The sequence below is a fragment of the Bubalus kerabau genome, unplaced genomic scaffold (assembly GCF_029407905.1).
Source record: "Bubalus kerabau isolate K-KA32 ecotype Philippines breed swamp buffalo unplaced genomic scaffold, PCC_UOA_SB_1v2 scaffold_54, whole genome shotgun sequence".
Taxonomy (NCBI): domain Eukaryota; kingdom Metazoa; phylum Chordata; class Mammalia; order Artiodactyla; family Bovidae; genus Bubalus; species Bubalus kerabau.
Genome location: NW_026577908.1, coordinates 1,641,879 through 1,662,729, shown reverse-complemented (window position 1 = coordinate 1,662,729; position 20,851 = coordinate 1,641,879). Strand labels below are relative to the sequence as shown.

The 20,851-nt window shown below is 56.8% G+C and overlaps 6 pseudogenes; all 6 read right to left on the bottom strand.

Annotated features, from left to right (window-relative positions):
* Positions 1-2,072: 2,072 nt before the first annotated feature.
* On the bottom strand, positions 2,073-2,192 carry LOC129640907 (uncharacterized; annotated as a pseudogene).
* A 3,282-nt stretch (positions 2,193-5,474) lies between these two features.
* LOC129641023 (uncharacterized) lies at positions 5,475-5,594 on the bottom strand (annotated as a pseudogene).
* Positions 5,595-8,880: 3,286 nt separating this feature from the next.
* On the bottom strand, positions 8,881-9,000 carry LOC129641022 (uncharacterized; annotated as a pseudogene).
* Positions 9,001-12,284: 3,284 nt separating this feature from the next.
* Positions 12,285-12,404, bottom strand: LOC129641021 (uncharacterized; annotated as a pseudogene).
* A 3,278-nt stretch (positions 12,405-15,682) lies between these two features.
* Positions 15,683-15,802, bottom strand: LOC129641020 (uncharacterized; annotated as a pseudogene).
* A 3,274-nt stretch (positions 15,803-19,076) lies between these two features.
* LOC129641019 (uncharacterized) lies at positions 19,077-19,196 on the bottom strand (annotated as a pseudogene).
* Positions 19,197-20,851: the final 1,655 nt, after the last annotated feature.

The following is a 20,851-nucleotide window of genomic DNA, read 5'->3' as shown; positions in this document are numbered from 1 at the left end:
AATCTTGATTCAACACATATGACTTTGGTGAACTTTATTTCAAATCTCCATGATGAACCCCTAAGGCGTCCAGGAAGAAAGGAGTAGAGCGGGAGACAAAAAGAGCAACCTTTCCCCTTGGCGCCATCCCAACCAGCTGCTTAGTTCCTTCATCTCATGGACTACCATCTGGGCTTATCTGGTTTGTCTGATTCTTGTTTCGGGGCCCGTTTCTAGTCACAAGGCTGTCAAGAGTGGGGGGTGGGGTGGGGGGTGGGGGAAGCCCTTCTTTCCATTCCACATGAGACCCAGTGGACAATCCAGGCCCTGGCCACTGCATAGAGCGTGCAGCAACAATATCAACGGTGATGCTGGTTAACAACGCATATTCCTGGAATCCACTCCGTTGCCTACTGAGTGTGTGCGGTGGTGGTCTGGAACCTATACCTGGAAGCTTTCTTGATGGTTGCAAATGACACCAAAGTCCGAGGACGATGGAAGATCTTCACGTTTCTGCAAGAGCCACACACCTCCAGAAGGAACCGCAAGACTTGCCTGACATGGTCAAGGTCTAAGTATTGGACTACACGTCGGAAGGTCTCCACCTTTGCTATGGAAGTCAAACGATCTTTCTTGGAAATGAAAATGGATCACACTGAACGTTCACATTCTTCTAGAGCATTTGAAAAGCCCTAAACTGTAGAAATCTGCTGTACGAGTTCCTTGAAAGCAAGAACCCATACTGATGGATATGTCTTAATGCCTTAGATTGTGCCTTGAATATAGCGTACACATGAACCCAGGAAAGGAAAGAATGGAATCGCCAAATACACAAAGAGATCAAAAGTGCCGAGCCAAGTGACACCTTGAGGCTTCCAAGAACTTTTCTGTCTTTCACACGCTAAGTAAATCCTGAGCACCTACGATGAGCTGGGAGGCATGTAATAAGTTTCTGGAACTAGGAGGCGGAGAGAAGCAGACACAGAGTTCCTGCTTTCACTGAGACGAATCTAATGATACATCACAGGCAGATCCTTGGAGAACTTGTCGAGGGGCCTCTACCCTCACCAAAACCTGGGTGTCAGGGAAGGCTTTTCAGAGTAACCATTGCGTTGAGGTCCATAGGTGGAACCTACGTAAACCAGGGTTGAGATGCAGGAAGAATTTCAGGCAGGGAAAACAGCATCCTGGAAGTCTAGGTGACCAGGGAAACTTAGGACGTTCAAGAAATGAAAATGCCCTATGGGATGGAAGCCAAAGAGTGCAGAGGGCATTCCAGGGAAAAGACATCCGAGAAGAACGTGAGGAGCAGGCATGAAGGGAATTGGTCGTATCTTCAATATGATGGGAAAATACAAGAGCCGTTGGAGCAGGATGGTGACAGAATTGCATCTGCATTTCCAAACGGTCATCTTGCTCCACGTCACTAATGATTGGAGAGACTCAACTCCAAACGCCAAGGAGGGACCACTTCGCCCGAGTCCGATTGGGCCTCATTGCAATGTCTGTCCATAGCAGATGCTGGAGAAGCTGTGGAGCAAAGGGAACTCTCCTCCACGCTGAGTAGGAATGGGAGTTGGTACAGCCGGGATGGAAAAGAGTATGGAGGTTCGCGAAGGAACTAAACGTAGAAGTAGCCTATGGTTCAGCAGTCCCACTCCCAGGCATAGATCCACCCCCAGTACAAGCCAACAAGCTAGATGCCCCGTTTGGGCACATCGATCTGTGCGCGCGCTCGCATGCGCATGCGCGATCGCCTGCGAGGCTGGGGGTGGGGCGGGGGCTGGGGCTCTGGCTGGAGTCGGTGCAAGCCCCGGGATTGCCTGAGGCAAGCCAAAGGAGCCCCAGAGGGAGACGGGACGGCCGGTCCGGTCGTCTGGTTTCCTGAAAGCCGAATGCGAATGCGGAGGGGCTCGCGGGCCGCGGGGAGGCAACCCAGGTCTGCAGCGGGAGTCGGGGCCCCGGCCACCCACTCACTCCCCCCGCCCCGGGAGGGGCTGGGGCTGCGGGGGTGGCGGGGGGGCGAGGGGGGTGTGGGTCCAAGAATTGGGACGCAGGGCGGGGGCTAAAGGACCTCTTCTGGTAGGCAAAAAAGCCTCCAGCACCCGGAATTCCCAGGTGGTCTCCCATCCAAGATACTGAACAGGCCCGACCCTGCTTAGCTTCCGAGATCAGACGAGATCGGGCGCCTTCAGACCGATAGGGCCGGAGACGGCCGCGGCCGCCGCGGGGCGCCCTAAGAGCCTTGCGCTTCGCCTCCCTTTCGCTCTGACCTGCAGGTCGGGCCAACGGGCCGCCCCTCTCCTCCGGGGGCCGTGCTGTACTTGAGCCGCACGACCCGCGACCGCACTCCAGCCTGCTGACGCCGGCCCGGCCCCCGAACACCGCCAACACCAGACCAGCAACCGCCTGGCCGGGCCCGGGGGCCCGATGGGCTTCCAGGACCCCCCAGTGACCGGGAGGGCATGCGTGCGTGCGCGCGGGGCCTGGGGGGTGGGCTGAGGGGTGCGGAGGTCTCGGCGCCCTCCCACCCCCGGCCACTCCAGACCCGGCCGCGCTGGCTGAGCGGGGCCTCCCCCCACCTCCCCCCCCCATCCCGTTCGCTGCTCAGGGCCGCGCGACCCCGGAGGTGTCGGTCTTCGGGGCCCGCCGCCTCCCGATCCCCGCGGCCCGGGGGCCTCTGAACCTCCTGCGGGCCTAGGCGCAGCGAATCTTGAGCGCCCAACTTGCCCGGCACCTGCCCGCTGCCCAAACCCACCGGGAGCCACGGAGGCGCGGTCGACCGGAGCGCCTCAGCCCCGCCCCTTTGCCCTACCGAGGCGCCCCCCTTGTCCCCACGCCGCCCGCCAAGCACCCGACCTTCCTGAGAGAGCAGACGAACCACAGGCAGGCACACAGACATACAGACAGACAGACAGACACACACACACACACACACACACACACACACACACACGAGTGTGGTCTTTGGAAATACTTCTGTTCGTAGTTGCTGGGTTGAGCCCAACTCTTATAGGACCCATGGAGTGCGGCCCATCAGGCTCCTCTGTCCGTGGCATTTCCCAGGCGAGAATACTGGAGTGGGTTGCCATTACCTTCTCCAGGGGATCTTCCCGACCCAGGGATCAAACCCGAGTCTCCTGCGGGCGGATGCCTTGCCATCTGAACCAGCACATTGCGAATTCCCTAGGCAAAATACAAAGAAAAGAGCTCGTGTGCTACTAAGTGGAAAGGTGATTGAAGAAACAGAAGGTGTCCTTTGTTGGTATCTTGGAATCTTTCTTTAGTTTTCGTTGATTTTTACTCTTAAGGCTACTTGAACAAGGCAAGAGAGAAACCCCAGAACTGAAAAGCAATTGACTTTTTTGAAAGAAACCTGTGCAGGTTAAGCACTCTTCGTTTTTGAGAGATGGTGAAATGCAAAATCTTGATTCAACACATATGACTTTGGTGAACTTTATTTCAAATCTCCATGATGAACCCCTAAGGCGTCCAGGAAGAAAGGAGTAGAGCGGGAGACAAAAAGAGCAACCTTTCCCCTTGGCGCCATCCCAACCAGCTGCTTAGTTCCTTCATCTCATGGACTACCATCTGGGCTTATCTGGTTTGTCTGATTCTTGTTTCGGGGCCCGTTTCTAGTCACAAGGCTGTCAAGAGTGGGGGGTGGGGTGGGGGGTGGGGGAAGCCCTTCTTTCCATTCCACATGAGACCCAGTGGACAATCCAGGCCCTGGCCACTGCATAGAGCGTGCAGCAACAATATCAACGGTGATGCTGGTTAACAACGCATATTCCTGGAATCCACTCCGTTGCCTACTGAGTGTGTGCGGTGGTGGTCTGGAACCTATACCTGGAAGCTTTCTTGATGGTTGCAAATGACACCAAAGTCCGAGGACGATGGAAGATCTTCACGTTTCTGCAAGAGCCACACACCTCCAGAAGGAACCGCAAGACTTGCCTGACATGGTCAAGGTCTAAGTATTGGACTACACGTCGGAAGGTCTCCACCTTTGCTATGGAAGTCAAACGATCTTTCTTGGAAATGAAAATGGATCACACTGAACGTTCACATTCTTCTAGAGCATTTGAAAAGCCCTAAACTGTAGAAATCTGCTGTACGAGTTCCTTGAAAGCAAGAACCCATACTGATGGATATGTCTTAATGCCTTAGATTGTGCCTTGAATATAGCGTACACATGAACCCAGGAAAGGAAAGAATGGAATCGCCAAATACACAAAGAGATCAAAAGTGCCGAGCCAAGTGACACCTTGAGGCTTCCAAGAACTTTTCTGTCTTTCACACGCTAAGTAAATCCTGAGCACCTACGATGAGCTGGGAGGCATGTAATAAGTTTCTGGAACTAGGAGGCGGAGAGAAGCAGACACAGAGTTCCTGCTTTCACTGAGACGAATCTAATGATACATCACAGGCAGATCCTTGGAGAACTTGTCGAGGGGCCTCTACCCTCACCAAAACCTGGGTGTCAGGGAAGGCTTTTCAGAGTAACCATTGCGTTGAGGTCCATAGGTGGAACCTACGTAAACCAGGGTTGAGATGCAGGAAGAATTTCAGGCAGGGAAAACAGCATCCTGGAAGTCTAGGTGACCAGGGAAACTTAGGACGTTCAAGAAATGAAAATGCCCTATGGGATGGAAGCCAAAGAGTGCAGAGGGCATTCCAGGGAAAAGACATCCGAGAAGAACGTGAGGAGCAGGCATGAAGGGAATTGGTCGTATCTTCAATATGATGGGAAAATACAAGAGCCGTTGGAGCAGGATGGTGACAGAATTGCATCTGCATTTCCAAACGGTCATCTTGCTCCACGTCACTAATGATTGGAGAGACTCAACTCCAAACGCCAAGGAGGGACCACTTCGCCCGAGTCCGATTGGGCCTCATTGCAATGTCTGTCCATAGCAGATGCTGGAGAAGCTGTGGAGCAAAGGGAACTCTCCTCCACGCTGAGTAGGAATGGGAGTTGGTACAGCCGGGATGGAAAAGAGTATGGAGGTTCGCGAAGGAACTAAACGTAGAAGTAGCCTATGGTTCAGCAGTCCCACTCCCAGGCATAGATCCACCCCCAGTACAAGCCAACAAGCTAGATGCCCCGTTTGGGCACATCGATCTGTGCGCGCGCTCGCATGCGCATGCGCGATCGCCTGCGAGGCTGGGGGTGGGGCGGGGGCTGGGGCTCTGGCTGGAGTCGGTGCAAGCCCCGGGATTGCCTGAGGCAAGCCAAAGGAGCCCCAGAGGGAGACGGGACGGCCGGTCCGGTCGTCTGGTTTCCTGAAAGCCGAATGCGAATGCGGAGGGGCTCGCGGGCCGCGGGGAGGCAACCCAGGTCTGCAGCGGGAGTCGGGGCCCCGGCCACCCACTCACTCCCCCCGCCCCGGGAGGGGCTGGGGCTGCGGGGGTGGCGGGGGGGCGAGGGGGGTGTGGGTCCAAGAATTGGGACGCGGGGCGGGGGCTAAAGGACCTCTTCTGGTAGGCAAAAAAGCCTCCAGCACCCGGAATTCCCAGGTGGTCTCCCATCCAAGATACTGAACAGGCCCGACCCTGCTTAGCTTCCGAGATCAGACGAGATCGGGCGCCTTCAGACCGATAGGGCCGGAGACGGCCGCGGCCGCCGCGGGGCGCCCTAAGAGCCTTGCGCTTCGCCTCCCTTTCGCTCTGACCTGCAGGTCGGGCCAACGGGCCGCCCCTCTCCTCCGGGGGCCGTGCTGTACTTGAGCCGCACGACCCGCGACCGCACTCCAGCCTGCTGACGCCGGCCCGGCCCCCGAACACCGCCAACACCAGACCAGCAACCGCCTGGCCGGGCCCGGGGGCCCGATGGGCTTCCAGGACCCCCCAGTGACCGGGAGGGCGTGCGTGCGTGCGCGCGGGGCCTGGGGGGTGGGCTGAGGGGTGCGGAGGTCTCGGCGCCCTCCCACCCCCGGCCACTCCAGACCCGGCCGCGCTGGCTGAGCGGGGCCTCCCCCCACCTCCCCCCCCCATCCCGTTCGCTGCTCAGGGCCGCGCGACCCCGGAGGTGTCGGTCTTCGGGGCCCGCCGCCTCCCGATCCCCGCGGCCCGGGGGCCTCTGAACCTCCTGCGGGCCTAGGCGCAGCGAATCTTGAGCGCCCAACTTGCCCGGCACCTGCCCGCTGCCCAAACCCACCGGGAGCCACGGAGGCGCGGTCGACCGGAGCGCCTCAGCCCCGCCCCTTTGCCCTACCGAGGCGCCCCCCTTGTCCCCACGCCGCCCGCCAAGCACCCGACCTTCCTGAGAGAGCAGACGAACCACAGGCAGGCACACAGACATACAGACAGACAGACAGACAGACACACACACACACACACACACACACACACACACACACGAGTGTGGTCTTTGGAAATACTTCTGTTCGTAGTTGCTGGGTTGAGCCCAACTCTTATAGGACCCATGGAGTGCGGCCCATCAGGCTCCTCTGTCCGTGGCATTTCCCAGGCGAGAATACTGGAGTGGGTTGCCATTACCTTCTCCAGGGGATCTTCCCGACCCAGGGATCAAACCCGAGTCTCCTGCGGGCGGATGCCTTGCCATCTGAACCAGCACATTGCGAATTCCCTAGGCAAAATACAAAGAAAAGAGCTCGTGTGCTACTAAGTGGAAAGGTGATTGAAGAAACAGAAGGTGTCCTTTGTTGGTATCTTGGAATCTTTCTTTAGTTTTCGTTGATTTTTACTCTTAAGGCTACTTGAACAAGGCAAGAGAGAAACCCCAGAACTGAAAAGCAATTGACTTTTTTGAAAGAAACCTGTGCAGGTTAAGCACTCTTCGTTTTTGAGAGATGGTGAAATGCAAAATCTTGATTCAACACATATGACTTTGGTGAACTTTATTTCAAATCTCCATGATGAACCCCTAAGGCATCCAGGAAGAAAGGAGTAGAGCGGGAGACAAAAAGAGCAACCTTTCCCCTTGGCGCCATCCCAACCAGCTGCTTAGTTCCTTCATCTCATGGACTACCATCTGGGCTTATCTGGTTTGTCTGATTCTTGTTTCGGGGCCCGTTTCTAGTCACAAGGCTGTCAAGAGTGGGGGGTGGGGTGGGGGGTGGGGGAAGCCCTTCTTTCCATTCCACATGAGACCCAGTGGACAATCCAGGCCCTGGCCACTGCATAGAGCGTGCAGCAACAATATCAACGGTGATGCTGGTTAACAACGCATATTCCTGGAATCCACTCCGTTGCCTACTGAGTGTGTGCGGTGGTGGTCTGGAACCTATACCTGGAAGCTTTCTTGATGGTTGCAAATGACACCAAAGTCCGAGGACGATGGAAGATCTTCACGTTTCTGCAAGAGCCACACACCTCCAGAAGGAACCGCAAGACTTGCCTGACATGGTCAAGGTCTAAGTATTGGACTACACGTCGGAAGGTCTCCACCTTTGCTATGGAAGTCAAACGATCTTTCTTGGAAATGAAAATGGATCACACTGAACGTTCACATTCTTCTAGAGCATTTGAAAAGCCCTAAACTGTAGAAATCTGCTGTACGAGTTCCTTGAAAGCAAGAACCCATACTGATGGATATGTCTTAATGCCTTAGATTGTGCCTTGAATATAGCGTACACATGAACCCAGGAAAGGAAAGAATGGAATCGCCAAATACACAAAGAGATCAAAAGTGCCGAGCCAAGTGACACCTTGAGGCTTCCAAGAACTTTTCTGTCTTTCACACGCTAAGTAAATCCTGAGCACCTACGATGAGCTGGGAGGCATGTAATAAGTTTCTGGAACTAGGAGGCGGAGAGAAGCAGACACAGAGTTCCTGCTTTCACTGAGACGAATCTAATGATACATCACAGGCAGATCCTTGGAGAACTTGTCGAGGGGCCTCTACCCTCACCAAAACCTGGGTGTCAGGGAAGGCTTTTCAGAGTAACCATTGCGTTGAGGTCCATAGGTGGAACCTACGTAAACCAGGGTTGAGATGCAGGAAGAATTTCAGGCAGGGAAAACAGCATCCTGGAAGTCTAGGTGACCAGGGAAACTTAGGACGTTCAAGAAATGAAAATGCCCTATGGGATGGAAGCCAAAGAGTGCAGAGGGCATTCCAGGGAAAAGACATCCGAGAAGAACGTGAGGAGCAGGCATGAAGGGAATTGGTCGTATCTTCAATATGATGGGAAAATACAAGAGCCGTTGGAGCAGGATGGTGACAGAATTGCATCTGCATTTCCAAACGGTCATCTTGCTCCACGTCACTAATGATTGGAGAGACTCAACTCCAAACGCCAAGGAGGGACCACTTCGCCCGAGTCCGATTGGGCCTCATTGCAATGTCTGTCCATAGCAGATGCTGGAGAAGCTGTGGAGCAAAGGGAACTCTCCTCCACGCTGAGTAGGAATGGGAGTTGGTACAGCCGGGATGGAAAAGAGTATGGAGGTTCGCGAAGGAACTAAACGTAGAAGTAGCCTATGGTTCAGCAGTCCCACTCCCAGGCATAGATCCACCCCCAGTACAAGCCAACAAGCTAGATGCCCCGTTTGGGCACATCGATCTGTGCGCGCGCTCGCATGCGCATGCGCGATCGCCTGCGAGGCTGGGGGTGGGGCGGGGGCTGGGGCTCTGGCTGGAGTCGGTGCAAGCCCCGGGATTGCCTGAGGCAAGCCAAAGGAGCCCCAGAGGGAGACGGGACGGCCGGTCCGGTCGTCTGGTTTCCTGAAAGCCGAATGCGAATGCGGAGGGGCTCGCGGGCCGCGGGGAGGCAACCCAGGTCTGCAGCGGGAGTCGGGGCCCCGGCCACCCACTCACTCCCCCCGCCCCGGGAGGGGCTGGGGCTGCGGGGGTGGCGGGGGGGCGAGGGGGGTGTGGGTCCAAGAATTGGGACGCGGGGCGGGGGCTAAAGGACCTCTTCTGGTAGGCAAAAAAGCCTCCAGCACCCGGAATTCCCAGGTGGTCTCCCATCCAAGATACTGAACAGGCCCGACCCTGCTTAGCTTCCGAGATCAGACGAGATCGGGCGCCTTCAGACCGATAGGGCCGGAGACGGCCGCGGCCGCCGCGGGGCGCCCTAAGAGCCTTGCGCTTCGCCTCCCTTTCGCTCTGACCTGCAGGTCGGGCCAACGGGCCGCCCCTCTCCTCCGGGGGCCGTGCTGTACTTGAGCCGCACGACCCGCGACCGCACTCCAGCCTGCTGACGCCGGCCCGGCCCCCGAACACCGCCAACACCAGACCAGCAACCGCCTGGCCGGGCCCGGGGGCCCGATGGGCTTCCAGGACCCCCCAGTGACCGGGAGGGCGTGCGTGCGTGCGCGCGGGGCCTGGGGGGTGGGCTGAGGGGTGCGGAGGTCTCGGCGCCCTCCCACCCCCGGCCACTCCAGACCCGGCCGCGCTGGCTGAGCGGGGCCTCCCCCCACCTCCCCCCCCCATCCCGTTCGCTGCTCAGGGCCGCGCGACCCCGGAGGTGTCGGTCTTCGGGGCCCGCCGCCTCCCGATCCCCGCGGCCCGGGGGCCTCTGAACCTCCTGCGGGCCTAGGCGCAGCGAATCTTGAGCGCCCAACTTGCCCGGCACCTGCCCGCTGCCCAAACCCACCGGGAGCCACGGAGGCGCGGTCGACCGGAGCGCCTCAGCCCCGCCCCTTTGCCCTACCGAGGCGCCCCCCTTGTCCCCACGCCGCCCGCCAAGCACCCGACCTTCCTGAGAGAGCAGACGAACCACAGGCAGGCACACAGACATACAGACAGACAGACAGACAGACACACACACACACACACACACACACACACACACACGAGTGTGGTCTTTGGAAATACTTCTGTTCGTAGTTGCTGGGTTGAGCCCAACTCTTATAGGACCCATGGAGTGCGGCCCATCAGGCTCCTCTGTCCGTGGCATTTCCCAGGCGAGAATACTGGAGTGGGTTGCCATTACCTTCTCCAGGGGATCTTCCCGACCCAGGGATCAAACCCGAGTCTCCTGCGGGCGGATGCCTTGCCATCTGAACCAGCACATTGCGAATTCCCTAGGCAAAATACAAAGAAAAGAGCTCGTGTGCTACTAAGTGGAAAGGTGATTGAAGAAACAGAAGGTGTCCTTTGTTGGTATCTTGGAATCTTTCTTTAGTTTTCGTTGATTTTTACTCTTAAGGCTACTTGAACAAGGCAAGAGAGAAACCCCAGAACTGAAAAGCAATTGACTTTTTTGAAAGAAACCTGTGCAGGTTAAGCACTCTTCGTTTTTGAGAGATGGTGAAATGCAAAATCTTGATTCAACACATATGACTTTGGTGAACTTTATTTCAAATCTCCATGATGAACCCCTAAGGCGTCCAGGAAGAAAGGAGTAGAGCGGGAGACAAAAAGAGCAACCTTTCCCCTTGGCGCCATCCCAACCAGCTGCTTAGTTCCTTCATCTCATGGACTACCATCTGGGCTTATCTGGTTTGTCTGATTCTTGTTTCGGGGCCCGTTTCTAGTCACAAGGCTGTCAAGAGTGGGGGGTGGGGTGGGGGGTGGGGGAAGCCCTTCTTTCCATTCCACATGAGACCCAGTGGACAATCCAGGCCCTGGCCACTGCATAGAGCGTGCAGCAACAATATCAACGGTGATGCTGGTTAACAACGCATATTCCTGGAATCCACTCCGTTGCCTACTGAGTGTGTGCGGTGGTGGTCTGGAACCTATACCTGGAAGCTTTCTTGATGGTTGCAAATGACACCAAAGTCCGAGGACGATGGAAGATCTTCACGTTTCTGCAAGAGCCACACACCTCCAGAAGGAACCGCAAGACTTGCCTGACATGGTCAAGGTCTAAGTATTGGACTACACGTCGGAAGGTCTCCACCTTTGCTATGGAAGTCAAACGATCTTTCTTGGAAATGAAAATGGATCACACTGAACGTTCACATTCTTCTAGAGCATTTGAAAAGCCCTAAACTGTAGAAATCTGCTGTACGAGTTCCTTGAAAGCAAGAACCCATACTGATGGATATGTCTTAATGCCTTAGATTGTGCCTTGAATATAGCGTACACATGAACCCAGGAAAGGAAAGAATGGAATCGCCAAATACACAAAGAGATCAAAAGTGCCGAGCCAAGTGACACCTTGAGGCTTCCAAGAACTTTTCTGTCTTTCACACGCTAAGTAAATCCTGAGCACCTACGATGAGCTGGGAGGCATGTAATAAGTTTCTGGAACTAGGAGGCGGAGAGAAGCAGACACAGAGTTCCTGCTTTCACTGAGACGAATCTAATGATACATCACAGGCAGATCCTTGGAGAACTTGTCGAGGGGCCTCTACCCTCACCAAAACCTGGGTGTCAGGGAAGGCTTTTCAGAGTAACCATTGCGTTGAGGTCCATAGGTGGAACCTACGTAAACCAGGGTTGAGATGCAGGAAGAATTTCAGGCAGGGAAAACAGCATCCTGGAAGTCTAGGTGACCAGGGAAACTTAGGACGTTCAAGAAATGAAAATGCCCTATGGGATGGAAGCCAAAGAGTGCAGAGGGCATTCCAGGGAAAAGACATCCGAGAAGAACGTGAGGAGCAGGCATGAAGGGAATTGGTCGTATCTTCAATATGATGGGAAAATACAAGAGCCGTTGGAGCAGGATGGTGACAGAATTGCATCTGCATTTCCAAACGGTCATCTTGCTCCACGTCACTAATGATTGGAGAGACTCAACTCCAAACGCCAAGGAGGGACCACTTCGCCCGAGTCCGATTGGGCCTCATTGCAATGTCTGTCCATAGCAGATGCTGGAGAAGCTGTGGAGCAAAGGGAACTCTCCTCCACGCTGAGTAGGAATGGGAGTTGGTACAGCCGGGATGGAAAAGAGTATGGAGGTTCGCGAAGGAACTAAACGTAGAAGTAGCCTATGGTTCAGCAGTCCCACTCCCAGGCATAGATCCACCCCCAGTACAAGCCAACAAGCTAGATGCCCCGTTTGGGCACATCGATCTGTGCGCGCGCTCGCATGCGCATGCGCGATCGCCTGCGAGGCTGGGGGTGGGGCGGGGGCTGGGGCTCTGGCTGGAGTCGGTGCAAGCCCCGGGATTGCCTGAGGCAAGCCAAAGGAGCCCCAGAGCGAGACGGGACGGCCGGTCCGGTCGTCTGGTTTCCTGAAAGCCGAATGCGAATGCGGAGGGGCTCGCGGGCCGCGGGGAGGCAACCCAGGTCTGCAGCGGGAGTCGGGGCCCCGGCCACCCACTCACTCCCCCCGCCCCGGGAGGGGCTGGGGCTGCGGGGGTGGCGGGGGGGCGAGGGGGGTGTGGGTCCAAGAATTGGGACGCGGGGCGGGGGCTAAAGGACCTCTTCTGGTAGGCAAAAAAGCCTCCAGCACCCGGAATTCCCAGGTGGTCTCCCATCCAAGATACTGAACAGGCCCGACCCTGCTTAGCTTCCGAGATCAGACGAGATCGGGCGCCTTCAGACCGATAGGGCCGGAGACGGCCGCGGCCGCCGCGGGGCGCCCTAAGAGCCTTGCGCTTCGCCTCCCTTTCGCTCTGACCTGCAGGTCGGGCCAACGGGCCGCCCCTCTCCTCCGGGGGCCGTGCTGTACTTGAGCCGCACGACCCGCGACCGCACTCCAGCCTGCTGACGCCGGCCCGGCCCCCGAACACCGCCAACACCAGACCAGCAACCGCCTGGCCGGGCCCGGGGGCCCGATGGGCTTCCAGGACCCCCCAGTGACCGGGAGGGCGTGCGTGCGTGCGCGCGGGGCCTGGGGGGTGGGCTGAGGGGTGCGGAGGTCTCGGCGCCCTCCCACCCCCGGCCACTCCAGACCCGGCCGCGCTGGCTGAGCGGGGCCTCCCCCCACCTCCCCCCCCCATCCCGTTCGCTGCTCAGGGCCGCGCGACCCCGGAGGTGTCGGTCTTCGGGGCCCGCCGCCTCCCGATCCCCGCGGCCCGGGGGCCTCTGAACCTCCTGCGGGCCTAGGCGCAGCGAATCTTGAGCACCCAACTTGCCCGGCACCTGCCCGCTGCCCAAACCCACCGGGAGCCACGGAGGCGCGGTCGACCGGAGCGCCTCAGCCCCGCCCCTTTGCCCTACCGAGGCGCCCCCCTTGTCCCCACGCCGCCCGCCAAGCACCCGACCTTCCTGAGAGAGCAGACGAACCACAGGCAGGCACACAGACATACAGACAGACAGACAGACACACACACACACACACACACACACACACACACGAGTGTGGTCTTTGGAAATACTTCTGTTCGTAGTTGCTGGGTTGAGCCCAACTCTTATAGGACCCATGGAGTGCGGCCCATCAGGCTCCTCTGTCCGTGGCATTTCCCAGGCGAGAATACTGGAGTGGGTTGCCATTACCTTCTCCAGGGGATCTTCCCGACCCAGGGATCAAACCCGAGTCTCCTGCGGGCGGATGCCTTGCCATCTGAACCAGCACATTGCGAATTCCCTAGGCAAAATACAAAGAAAAGAGCTCGTGTGCTACTAAGTGGAAAGGTGATTGAAGAAACAGAAGGTGTCCTTTGTTGGTATCTTGGAATCTTTCTTTAGTTTTCGTTGATTTTTACTCTTAAGGCTACTTGAACAAGGCAAGAGAGAAACCCCAGAACTGAAAAGCAATTGACTTTTTTGAAAGAAACCTGTGCAGGTTAAGCACTCTTCGTTTTTGAGAGATGGTGAAATGCAAAATCTTGATTCAACACATATGACTTTGGTGAACTTTATTTCAAATCTCCATGATGAACCCCTAAGGCGTCCAGGAAGAAAGGAGTAGAGCGGGAGACAAAAAGAGCAACCTTTCCCCTTGGCGCCATCCCAACCAGCTGCTTAGTTCCTTCATCTCATGGACTACCATCTGGGCTTATCTGGTTTGTCTGATTCTTGTTTCGGGGCCCGTTTCTAGTCACAAGGCTGTCAAGAGTGGGGGGTGGGGTGGGGGGTGGGGGAAGCCCTTCTTTCCATTCCACATGAGACCCAGTGGACAATCCAGGCCCTGGCCACTGCATAGAGCGTGCAGCAACAATATCAACGGTGATGCTGGTTAACAACGCATATTCCTGGAATCCACTCCGTTGCCTACTGAGTGTGTGCGGTGGTGGTCTGGAACCTATACCTGGAAGCTTTCTTGATGGTTGCAAATGACACCAAAGTCCGAGGACGATGGAAGATCTTCACGTTTCTGCAAGAGCCACACACCTCCAGAAGGAACCGCAAGACTTGCCTGACATGGTCAAGGTCTAAGTATTGGACTACACGTCGGAAGGTCTCCACCTTTGCTATGGAAGTCAAACGATCTTTCTTGGAAATGAAAATGGATCACACTGAACGTTCACATTCTTCTAGAGCATTTGAAAAGCCCTAAACTGTAGAAATCTGCTGTACGAGTTCCTTGAAAGCAAGAACCCATACTGATGGATATGTCTTAATGCCTTAGATTGTGCCTTGAATATAGCGTACACATGAACCCAGGAAAGGAAAGAATGGAATCGCCAAATACACAAAGAGATCAAAAGTGCCGAGCCAAGTGACACCTTGAGGCTTCCAAGAACTTTTCTGTCTTTCACACGCTAAGTAAATCCTGAGCACCTACGATGAGCTGGGAGGCATGTAATAAGTTTCTGGAACTAGGAGGCGGAGAGAAGCAGACACAGAGTTCCTGCTTTCACTGAGACGAATCTAATGATACATCACAGGCAGATCCTTGGAGAACTTGTCGAGGGGCCTCTACCCTCACCAAAACCTGGGTGTCAGGGAAGGCTTTTCAGAGTAACCATTGCGTTGAGGTCCATAGGTGGAACCTACGTAAACCAGGGTTGAGATGCAGGAAGAATTTCAGGCAGGGAAAACAGCATCCTGGAAGTCTAGGTGACCAGGGAAACTTAGGACGTTCAAGAAATGAAAATGCCCTATGGGATGGAAGCCAAAGAGTGCAGAGGGCATTCCAGGGAAAAGACATCCGAGAAGAACGTGAGGAGCAGGCATGAAGGGAATTGGTCGTATCTTCAATATGATGGGAAAATACAAGAGCCGTTGGAGCAGGATGGTGACAGAATTGCATCTGCATTTCCAAACGGTCATCTTGCTCCACGTCACTAATGATTGGAGAGACTCAACTCCAAACGCCAAGGAGGGACCACTTCGCCCGAGTCCGATTGGGCCTCATTGCAATGTCTGTCCATAGCAGATGCTGGAGAAGCTGTGGAGCAAAGGGAACTCTCCTCCACGCTGAGTAGGAATGGGAGTTGGTACAGCCGGGATGGAAAAGAGTATGGAGGTTCGCGAAGGAACTAAACGTAGAAGTAGCCTATGGTTCAGCAGTCCCACTCCCAGGCATAGATCCACCCCCAGTACAAGCCAACAAGCTAGATGCCCCGTTTGGGCACATCGATCTGTGCGCGCGCTCGCATGCGCATGCGCGATCGCCTGCGAGGCTGGGGGTGGGGCGGGGGCTGGGGCTCTGGCTGGAGTCGGTGCAAGCCCCGGGATTGCCTGAGGCAAGCCAAAGGAGCCCCAGAGGGAGACGGGACGGCCGGTCCGGTCGTCTGGTTTCCTGAAAGCCGAATGCGAATGCGGAGGGGCTCGCGGGCCGCGGGGAGGCAACCCAGGTCTGCAGCGGGAGTCGGGGCCCCGGCCACCCACTCACTCCCCCCGCCCCGGGAGGGGCTGGGGCTGCGGGGGTGGCGGGGGGGCGAGGGGGGTGTGGGTCCAAGAATTGGGACGCGGGGCGGGGGCTAAAGGACCTCTTCTGGTAGGCAAAAAAGCCTCCAGCACCCGGAATTCCCAGGTGGTCTCCCATCCAAGATACTGAACAGGCCCGACCCTGCTTAGCTTCCGAGATCAGACGAGATCGGGCGCCTTCAGACCGATAGGGCCGGAGACGGCCGCGGCCGCCGCGGGGCGCCCTAAGAGCCTTGCGCTTCGCCTCCCTTTCGCTCTGACCTGCAGGTCGGGCCAACGGGCCGCCCCTCTCCTCCGGGGGCCGTGCTGTACTTGAGCCGCACGACCCGCGACCGCACTCCAGCCTGCTGACGCCGGCCCGGCCCCCGAACACCGCCAACACCAGACCAGCAACCGCCTGGCCGGGCCCGGGGGCCCGATGGGCTTCCAGGACCCCCCAGTGACCGGGAGGGCGTGCGTGCGTGCGCGCGGGGCCTGGGGGGTGGGCTGAGGGGTGCGGAGGTCTCGGCGCCCTCCCACCCCCGGCCACTCCAGACCCGGCCGCGCTGGCTGAGCGGGGCCTCCCCCCACCTCCCCCCCCCATCCCGTTCGCTGCTCAGGGCCGCGCGACCCCGGAGGTGTCGGTCTTCGGGGCCCGCCGCCTCCCGATCCCCGCGGCCCGGGGGCCTCTGAACCTCCTGCGGGCCTAGGCGCAGCGAATCTTGAGCGCCCAACTTGCCCGGCACCTGCCCGCTGCCCAAACCCACCGGGAGCCACGGAGGCGCGGTCGACCGGAGCGCCTCAGCCCCGCCCCTTTGCCCTACCGAGGCGCCCCCCTTGTCCCCACGCCGCCCGCCAAGCACCCGACCTTCCTGAGAGAGCAGACGAACCACAGGCAGGCACACAGACAGACAGACAGACAGACAGACACACACACACACACACACACACACACACGAGTGTGGTCTTTGGAAATACTTCTGTTCGTAGTTGCTGGGTTGAGCCCAACTCTTATAGGACACATGGAGTGCGGCCCATCAGGCTCCTCTGTCCGTGGCATTTCCCAGGCGAGAATACTGGAGTGGGTTGCCATTACCTTCTCCAGGGGATCTTCCCGACCCAGGGATCAAACCCGAGTCTCCTGCGGGCGGATGCCTTGCCATCTGAACCAGCACATTGCGAATTCCCTAGGCAAAATACAAAGAAAAGAGCTCGTGTGCTACTAAGTGGAAAGGTGATTGAAGAAACAGAAGGTGTCCTTTGTTGGTATCTTGGAATCTTTCTTTAGTTTTCGTTGATTTTTACTCTTAAGGCTACTTGAACAAGGCAAGAGAGAAACCCCAGAACTGAAAAGCAATTGACTTTTTTGAAAGAAACCTGTGCAGGTTAAGCACTCTTCGTTTTTGAGAGATGGTGAAATGCAAAATCTTGATTCAACACATATGACTTTGGTGAACTTTATTTCAAATCTCCATGATGAACCCCTAAGGCGTCCAGGAAGAAAGGAGTAGAGCGGGAGACAAAAAGAGCAACCTTTCCCCTTGGCGCCATCCCAACCAGCTGCTTAGTTCCTTCATCTCATGGACTACCATCTGGGCTTATCTGGTTTGTCTGATTCTTGTTTCGGGGCCCGTTTCTAGTCACAAGGCTGTCAAGAGTGGGGGGTGGGGTGGGGGGTGGGGGAAGCCCTTCTTTCCATTCCACATGAGACCCAGTGGACAATCCAGGCCCTGGCCACTGCATAGAGCGTGCAGCAACAATATCAACGGTGATGCTGGTTAACAACGCATATTCCTGGAATCCACTCCGTTGCCTACTGAGTGTGTGCGGTGGTGGTCTGGAACCTATACCTGGAAGCTTTCTTGATGGTTGCAAATGACACCAAAGTCCGAGGACGATGGAAGATCTTCACGTTTCTGCAAGAGCCACACACCTCCAGAAGGAACCGCAAGACTTGCCTGACATGGTCAAGGTCTAAGTATTGGACTACACGTCGGAAGGTCTCCACCTTTGCTATGGAAGTCAAACGATCTTTCTTGGAAATGAAAATGGATCACACTGAACGTTCACATTCTTCTAGAGCATTTGAAAAGCCCTAAACTGTAGAAATCTGCTGTACGAGTTCCTTGAAAGCAAGAACCCATACTGATGGATATGTCTTAATGCCTTAGATTGTGCCTTGAATATAGCGTACACATGAACCCAGGAAAGGAAAGAATGGAATCGCCAAATACACAAAGAGATCAAAAGTGCCGAGCCAAGTGACACCTTGAGGCTTCCAAGAACTTTTCTGTCTTTCACACGCTAAGTAAATCCTGAGCACCTACGATGAGCTGGGAGGCATGTAATAAGTTTCTGGAACTAGGAGGCGGAGAGAAGCAGACACAGAGTTCCTGCTTTCACTGAGACGAATCTAATGATACATCACAGGCAGATCCTTGGAGAACTTGTCGAGGGGCCTCTACCCTCACCAAAACCTGGGTGTCAGGGAAGGCTTTTCAGAGTAACCATTGCGTTGAGGTCCATAGGTGGAACCTACGTAAACCAGGGTTGAGATGCAGGAAGAATTTCAGGCAGGGAAAACAGCATCCTGGAAGTCTAGGTGACCAGGGAACCTTAGGACGTTCAAGAAATGAAAATGCCCTATGGGATGGAAGCCAAAGAGTGCAGAGGGCATTCCAGGGAAAAGACATCCGAGAAGAACGTGAGGAGCAGGCATGAAGGGAATTGGTCGTATCTTCAATATGATGGGAAAATACAAGAGCCGTTGGAGCAGGATGGTGACAGAATTGCATCTGCATTTCCAAACGGTCATCTTGCTCCACGTCACTAATGATTGGAGAGACTCAACTCCAAACGCCAAGGAGGGACCACTTCGCCTGAGTCCGATTGGGCCTCATTGCAATGTCTGTCCATAGCAGATGCTGGAGAAGCTGTGGAGCAAAGGGAACTCTCCTCCACGCTGAGTAGGAATGGGAGTTGGTACAGCCGGGATGGAAAAGAGTATGGAGGTTCGCGAAGGAACTAAACGTAGAAGTAGCCTATGGTTCAGCAGTCCCACTCCCAGGCATAGATCCACCCCCAGTACAAGCCAACAAGCTAGATGCCCCGTTTGGGCACATCGATCTGTGCGCGCGCTCGCATGCGCATGCGCGATCGCCTGCGAGGCTGGGGGTGGGGCGGGGGCTGGGGCTCTGGCTGGAGTCGGTGCAAGCCCCGGGATTGCCTGAGGCAAGCCAAAGGAGCCCCAGAGCGAGACGGGACGGCCGGTCCGGTCGTCTGGTTTCCTGAAAGCCGAATGCGAATGCGGAGGGGCTCGCGGGCCGCGGGGAGGCAACCCAGGTCTGCAGCGGGAGTCGGGGCCCCGGCCACCCACTCACTCCCCCCGCCCCGGGAGGGGCTGGGGCTGCGGGGGTGGCGGGGGGGCGAGGGGGGTGTGGGTCCAAGAATTGGGACGCGGGGCGGGGGCTAAAGGACCTCTTCTGGTAGGCAAAAAAGCCTCCAGCACCCGGAATTCCCAGGTGGTCTCCCATCCAAGATACTGAACAGGCCCGACCCTGCTTAGCTTCCGAGATCAGACGAGATCGGGCGCCTTCAGACCGATAGGGCCGGAGACGGCCGCGGCCGCCGCGGGGCGCCCTAAGAGCCTTGCGCTTCGCCTCCCTTTCGCTCTGACCTGCAGGTCGGGCCAACGGGCCGCCCCTCTCCTCCGGGGGCCGTGCTGTACTTGAGCCGCACGACCCGCGACCGCACTCCAGCCTGCTGACGCCGGCCCGGCCCCCGAACACCGCCAACACCAGACCAGCAACCGCCTGGCCGGGCCCGGGGGCCCGATGGGCTTCCAGGACCCCCCAGTGACCGGGAGGGCGTGCGTGCGTGCGCGCGGGGCCTGGGGGGTGGGCTGAGGGGTGCGGAGGTCTCGGCGCCCTCCCACCCCCGGCCACTCCAGACCCGGCCGCGCTGGCTGAGCGGGGCCTCCCCCCACCTCCCCCCCCCATCCCGTTCGCTGCTCAGGGCCGCGCGACCCCGGAGGTGTCGGTCTTCGGGGCCCGCCGCCTCCCGATCCCCGCGGCCCGGGGGCCTCTGAACCTCCTGCGGGCCTAGGCGCAGCGAATCTTGAGCGCCCAACTTGCCCGGCACCTGCCCGCTGCCCAAACCCACCGGGAGCCACGGAGGCGCGGTCGACCGGAGCGCCTCAGCCCCGCCCCTTTGCCCTACCGAGGCGCCCCCCTTGTCCCCACGCCGCCCGCCAAGCACCCGACCTTCCTGAGAGAGCAGACGAACCACAGGCAGGCACACAGACAGACAGACAGACACACACACACACACACACACACACACACGAGTGTGGTCTTTGGAAATACTTCTGTTCGTAGTTGCTGGGTTGAGCCCAACTCTTATAGGACCCATGGAGTGCGGCCCATCAGGCTCCTCTGTCCGTGGCATTTCCCAGGCGAGAATACTGGAGTGGGTTGCCATTACCTTCTCCAGGGGATCTTCCCGACCCAGGGATCAAACCCGAGTCTCCTGCGGGCGGATGCCTTGCCATCTGAACCAGCACATTGCGAATTCCCTAGGCAAAATACAAAGAAAAGAGCTCGTGTGCTACTAAGTGGAAAGGTGATTGAAGAAACAGAAGGTGTCCTTTGTTGGTATCTTGGAATCTTTCTTTAGTTTTCGTTGATTTTTACTCTTAAGGCTACTTGAACAAGGCAAGAGAGAAACCCCAGAACTGAAAAGCAATTGACTTTTTTGAAAGAAACCTGTGCAGGTTAAGCACTCTTCGTTTTTGAGAGATGGTGAAATGCAAAATCTTGATTCAACACATATGACTTTGGTGAACTTTATTTCAAATCTCCATGATGAACCCCTAAGGCATCCAGGAAGAAAGGAGTAGAGCGGGAGACAAAAAGAGCAACCTTTCCCCTTGGCGCCATCCCAACCAGCTGCTTAGTTCCTTCATCTCATGGACTACCATCTGGGCTTATCTGGTTTGTCTGATTCTTGTTTCGGGGCCCGTTTCTAGTCACAAGGCTGTCAAGAGTGGGGGGTGGGGTGGGGGGTGGGGGAAGCCCTTCTTTCCATTCCACATGAGACCCAGTGGACAATCCAGGCCCTGGCCACTGCATAGAGCGTGCAGCAACAATATCAACGGTGATGCTGGTTAACAACGCATATTCCTGGAATCCACTCCGTTGCCTACTGAGTGTGTGCGGTGGTGGTCTGGAACCTATACCTGGAAGCTTTCTTGATGGTTGCAAATGACACCAA